This window comes from Dendropsophus ebraccatus, chromosome 3, assembly GCF_027789765.1.
Source record: "Dendropsophus ebraccatus isolate aDenEbr1 chromosome 3, aDenEbr1.pat, whole genome shotgun sequence".
NCBI classification, from domain to species: Eukaryota; Metazoa; Chordata; class Amphibia; order Anura; family Hylidae; genus Dendropsophus; species Dendropsophus ebraccatus.
This window is the reverse complement of record NC_091456.1, coordinates 54,461,309-54,467,308: the sequence shown is the minus strand read 5'-3', so window position 1 is coordinate 54,467,308 and position 6,000 is coordinate 54,461,309. Positions and strand designations below refer to the sequence as shown.

The 6,000-nt window shown below is 46.1% G+C and overlaps 1 long non-coding RNA gene across 1 annotated transcript in view; it reads right to left on the bottom strand.

Annotated features, from left to right (window-relative positions):
- Nucleotides 1-3,022: 3,022 nt before the first annotated feature.
- LOC138785640 (uncharacterized) overlaps nt 3,023-6,000 on the bottom strand; it is a 65,542-nt gene continuing 62,564 nt past the window's right edge. The window contains exons 4-5 of the long non-coding RNA XR_011362128.1: nt 5,518-5,631; nt 3,023-3,110 (exon numbers count right to left, since the gene is read on the bottom strand). This is a non-coding gene — a long non-coding RNA (uncharacterized lncRNA). The remainder of the gene's footprint in view (nt 3,111-5,517; nt 5,632-6,000) is intronic.

Here is a 6,000-nt window from a genome sequence, read left to right as displayed (position 1 = left end):
TTCCTATTGCCGCCAAGTTCCTGATATCTCCTGGAGGCCCAGTGCCCCCAGTTCACTAATATTTTCTTCCCCCAGGGACCCAACACCTTCAGAATCAAGTTTGTCCCAGATCTGTCACTGAAGGGAAGAAATATCAATTCACTGTGGGGCGCTGGGCCCGCCTCCAGTGCACCAAATGAGACGTTTGCATAAGTACAAATGGGAGGAGATCTTAGGAACGGGGTGGAGATAGGTGGAATGGATGGCACTGTTACAATGTGCACAGCTGTGCCGACCAGGTGATATGAAAATCTCTGATATGGAAATCTCTGTTAAGTAGTTATAGTGGTACATTCACTTTACGGGGTTAATCCTAAAGTGTTCATCTATCCAAAGCTTTAACCCCTATACGGCCCTGGGCGTACCCGTACGTCCTGGGCCTCCTAGGGATGTTCAGAGCGGTGGCGCGCGATGGCCCCACTTAACCGCTGCGGTCCCGGGTGCCACTCGTAGCTATTAGCGGGCATGGTCTGATTGCTGTGCCCGCTAATTAAGTAATCGGATGCAGCTGTCAAAGTTGACAATAAGGCTACAGTATGTTCACACAACTTATATTTTCGTATTTATAAGGCCGTTGTTGCCCAGCAGCTCCGGCAGTACTGCCTCTACATAAATCCCGTGCGCACCAGTGCGAGCACCAGGAAACTTATGCCAGCTCAGAGCTGGAGTAGGTTTCCTGACTTTATTTTACCGAAAAGCGGCTGTGGCCGCTTGCTTGATAGTAAGCTGTGGGGAGTTAGCATTAGCGCGCGCCTGCATCAGAACTCTGCGGCTGTAAAGATCATCCGTCTGGTACTGCAGTACCGGCCGGGATGATCTTTGCAGAGACCGGCCGCTCCGTGACCTGGCCAGGTCACAGAACGGCCGGTACAATACGCCATGTGAATATGGCCCTACTCGCTATTTTGCAGAGTTTCCATTCTCTGCAATGATAAGGCAGCTATCACAAGTCTCTGAAGCACTAGCTGTAACTCCTCCTAGTTCCCCATCACTCTCATCCTTATCTCTACTTGACTAACAGTCCCAAGAAGACTAAAGTATGGGAGGGGAGAGCTAGTAATCTTTTCAGCAGCATTTCAGGAGTTTGGAAAAGCTTCTTTGACGCTTTATACTGCAGAATAAAATCATTTCTCTACATTATGGAAGTACAGATAAAAATATGAATGGTACCATGTGTCTCCTTGCTCTAACAGCTATGTACTGTAACAGTGTCAGCTGTTTGGAATGTGCATTACAGCTGACAGATTCCCTTTAAGTTGCTTAAGTTTTGACACTGTAGATAAAGTTTTTGGTATTTTTTTTAATGCAGACAATCCTGACAGCTATGACATCATCAGTTCATTATGTCCCCGTACTGGAATAGCCCAAGCAAAAGCCTCTCTGGCAGGAGTAATACAATGTATGTCATCTTTAATCTGTCGAAAACATTTGTGCCACCAGCTGTAAATGGATATTTAAAGAGTTTGGCTATTAAAGTGTCAGTAAGACCTACTGTCGAAGAAAACTGTCATGACAAGGCCTGTATCGCAGGATCAAGCTTTATAGGTCCAGGGTCTCCAAAAAGGTTCCAATGTCAAGTTGTTCATTACATTGCATTTCATTACAATTTCCTTTGGCAACCAGAGGTCAGTATATTACATGCCTGCATTGTACACTGTTTTTAAAGGGAAACACAAAGTCTTAGAATGTGCATCGGCACTACTCACCACAATTGCTGTTAGGTCTTGAACACAATTAGGACTTCAAATTGTTCGCACCAGGGTGCAGCCTCTCAAAAAAGACGTAGTATGTACAAATCAAGTATAGTAAATCAAGTAAGCAGAGGGCACACACAGATCGTTGCAAATCTCCTTTATTTTGATGCGGGTAAAATCATATGTATCAAATCCAAAAGAAAACAGATGAGGGCACTCACCAGATACGTGATCTCTTCTTTAATTTTTCAACATGCATTTAAAAACTTACGGACATCCTGGGACACATAGTAGACGCCAAGCACTTATGAAGTAGGGTGGTTGACACCGCCTCTCTGGCATTTTCAGAGCTAAAAAGACTTCACTCAGTGACGTGTGTGAGTGGGCGTTACATAAACAACATTAAAAACAAAATTACTGCCAAGTTCCAAACAGTGACTTAAATAAACATATTTAATTCAACTTTGTCATTGAGTCCAATCTCGCCCTCTGCATTTGTTGCTAGAATAAGGCGTGTTTCTTTTTGAAGTAGTACTTTATTTATATCTGACCCTGCTTTCCTCTTACTCGCTCTAATCCTACAAATTTTAGGCAATCTGTTCTTCCTTGATGTTTCTCTTTTATATGTTTTATTAATCTAGTTGCCCCTTTTTTTGTCCTGCAGGAATAAATGTGCTCATAAAACCTTCGGTTTAACTTTCTAATGGTTTTACCTATGTAGTGTACTCAACATTCGCAAACCAACGCTTACACTGCCCCTTTGTTTTTGCAGCAAATAAAATCTTTTATAACACAGGTAATACCGCCTAGTGTGATTGCTTTTGTTTCTAAACACTGTTCACACCATGTACAGCTCCCGCACTTGAACATTCCTTTCGGCTCTGCTGTGCGGATCCAATCCGGTTCTTTTATTTCTTTGAACAGGCTGTGCACTAGCACGTCTTTAAGGTTTTTACACCGTTTGAAAGTTACTAGCGGTTTTTCCTGGTATATTTTGGACAGAATTATGTATTTTAGGGACAAAGTACATTGTTTTTAATGTTGTTTATGTAACGCCCACTCACACACGTCACTGAGTAAAGTATTTTTAGCTCTGGACATGGAGAGGCGGTGTCAACCACCCTGCTTCGTAAGTCCTTGGCGTCTACTATGTGGCCCAGGATGTCCGTAAGTTTTTAAATGCACGTTGAAAAATAAAGAAGAGATCATGTATCTGGTGAGTGCCCTCATCTGTTTTCTTTTGGATTTGAACTGTATGCTTTTTACATCTGAGTGAGCACCAACCAGTGATCCCCACAAGTTTTTCAATGTCCAGTGTGTTTGGCGGTATGTGTGGCTCCAGAGCCGTAAGAGACAGCAGTGCCGGTATCTTTGTATCTATTGGGAAGTAAAATCATATGTTGTTACATTTCATGGGACAGCAGATGCCAAATCCTACAAACAAACCACACACAAGACAGCCATTTTGCGCGCTTGCGCGCTTCATTAGAATACTTGATCTGTTTTTAAAGGGGTTATCCAGCATCTGTCGAAGAAAACAGCCATTTTTTTCTAACGTTGGATAACCCCTTTAATGTGGTATACTCACACTCTGAGTACGCCACTTCAACTACGATAGTATGCAAAAGACTAAAATAGATAAGAATATTGCTCACACAGAAAATGCATGCTAATGTGAATTACTTGTCTTACATTAAAAAAAAATCAAGGAACCCCATTGTATACTGTGATTAGGGCCGCATTAAGGTTGGTGGAGGCCCCGGGCGACCCAAAAAAAAAAAATACTATACCGTGATCTATACAGATGCCCACTTACTGTAGGTGAGTAGGCGACTTAGCACAGACCCTTCCTCACTCCTGGCATGCTCCTCTGTTTTGCATGTGATGGTCACAGACTGCAGTGCAGAGGAAGATGCCAGGCCCTAGAGACAGGAGAGGGCTCAGTGTTCTCACTTGTTTGTGTTACTAACGCAATGTGAGAACCTAGCACTTTCTCTTCGTTCTTACCTTCTGTGTTAGGGCCACATTACATAGTCTGATATCCTATCCTGATATCCTAGCTTACAGAGCCTATTATAAGGCTCGATCAGCCATCGGTCGCACATCACTATTAAATGCAGCGATGCACGGCCGGTGCCCAATGATTTTTGAACATGTAGAAAGACATGGATGAGTTAATGGGGGGGGGGGGTTGCTAGGGAGAAGCAGTGTGAGTTTTATGGCTAACCTTTTATTTTACCCCAGGGCACCCCTACTGAATAATGTTCTAAAAAATACAAAAGAAACATCATAGTAGCTGTAGTTCTCCCCCCTTGTGTCCTGGTAACTGTAGTTCTCGCCCCCCCCCCCCATCCCCAGTGGTGTCCTGGTAGCTGTAGCTCTCCCCACCTGGTGTCCTGGTAGATGTAATTCTCCCCCTCCCTGTGGTGTCCTGGTAGTTGTAATTCTCCCCCCTGGTGCCCTGGTAGCTGTAGTTCTCCCCCTTGGTGCCCTGGTAGCTGTAGTTCTCCCCCCTGGTGTCCTGGTAGCTGTAGTTCTCCCCCTTGGTGTCCTGGTGGTAGCTGTAGTTCTCCCCCCTGGTGTCTTGATAGCTGAAGTTCTCCCCTCTGGTGTCCTGGTAGCTGTAGATCTCCCCCTGGTGTCATGGTAGCTGTAGTTCCCCCCCCCCCCCCCCCCGTTGTCCTGGTAGCTTTAGTTCTCCCCCCTGGTGTCCTGGTAGCTGTAGTTTTCCCCCCTGTTGTCCTGGTAGCTGTAGTTTTCCCCCTCCTGGTGCCCTGTTCCCTGTTGGTAGTTGTAGTTTTTCCCCCCTGGTGTCCTGGTAGCTGTAGTTCTCCCCCCTGGTGTCCTGGTAGCTGTAGTTCCCCCCCCCCCCCTGGTGTCCTGGTGGTAGCTGTAGCCCCCCCCCCTTTCCGGTGTCCTGGTAGCTGTAGTTCTCCCCCTGGTGTCCTGGTAGCTGTAGTTGTCCCCTTTTGGTGACCAGGTAGCTGTAGTTCTCCCCCTGGTTTGCTGGTAGCTGTAGTTCTCCCCCCCCCCTGTTGTCCTGATAGCTGTAGTTCTCCCCCTCTGGTGTCCTAGTGGTAGCTGTGGTCCCCCCCTCTGGTGTCCTGGTAGCTGAAATTCTCCCCCCTGGTGTCCTGGTAGCTGTAGTTCTCCCCCTGGTGTCCTGGTAGCTGTAGTTCTCCCTTCTGGTGTCCTGGTGGTAGCTGTAGTTCTCCCCCCTGGTGTCCTGGTGGTAGCTGTAGTTCTCCCCCCTGGTGTCCTGGTAGCTGTAGTTCTCCCCCCTGGTGTCCTGGTAGCTGTAGTTCTCCCCCCTGGTGTCCTGGTAGGACCCTCCCCTTCTCCATTCACCTTTCCTTGCTCCAGAGTTGGGCTAGCCGGGTCTTCTCCAGCAGCTGGCGCACGATGAAATGACGTCATCACGCGCGGCCCGCCCAGAGAGGAGCTGTCAGGCATGACACTCTCCTGTGTCTAGCTGCCACTGGACACAGGAGAGTGCTGTGCACGTGGGCCGAGTCAGGAGATGACGGGGGCCTGATGCGGCTAGCGGAATAGAGTTCCCCAACCTGAACCCGGAACTCTGCTTCCGGGTTCAGGCTGGTGGAGGCCCCAAAGTGGTGCCGGCCCCGGGGCACGTGCCTGGGTGCCCTCTCTTTAATCCGGCCCTGACTGTGACATATTTACCTTCTATGCACATACAGTAGGCATAGCATTTTACACAAACTATTAAGCTCAGGATCCTTTCCAGAAATAGACTTGAGTGGAGAGTGGAAAATTTACTACTTACAAACTCAATATAATGCTCAGTGACCAGATACTAAAGAGCCACCTTTAAATTGTATCTTCCTTCAGAGCTAAAAAGTCAATCATTTCTACTGCTCTTCTTTTTAACCACTTCCATCTGCGGAAAAAAAAAAAGGAAAAAAAAATTAAAACATTATGAAGGCTTGATGTATGTATGCTATGTAAAATGGATGCAAGTACTGAACTCTGCTCCATCACATTTGTATAGGTGGAAGGTGTTGTTCACCTACAATAAAATAAGTTTAAAATATTTTATGAGGTCACGCACAGAAAAAAAAAAAAAAGAATAATTGGAAGAAAAATTCTGCTTGTCTAAGCGGAGAGCACATTTGTAGCAGTAGGGTAAATGTTTTATCGATTGAGGAACTGGGAAACTGAAGTCATTACTCACCACGGGCTAAAGAATAATTGCTAATGCTCTAGCGGAAAGATTAAAAAACAGTTTCTGGAAGTATTTCTTACAATG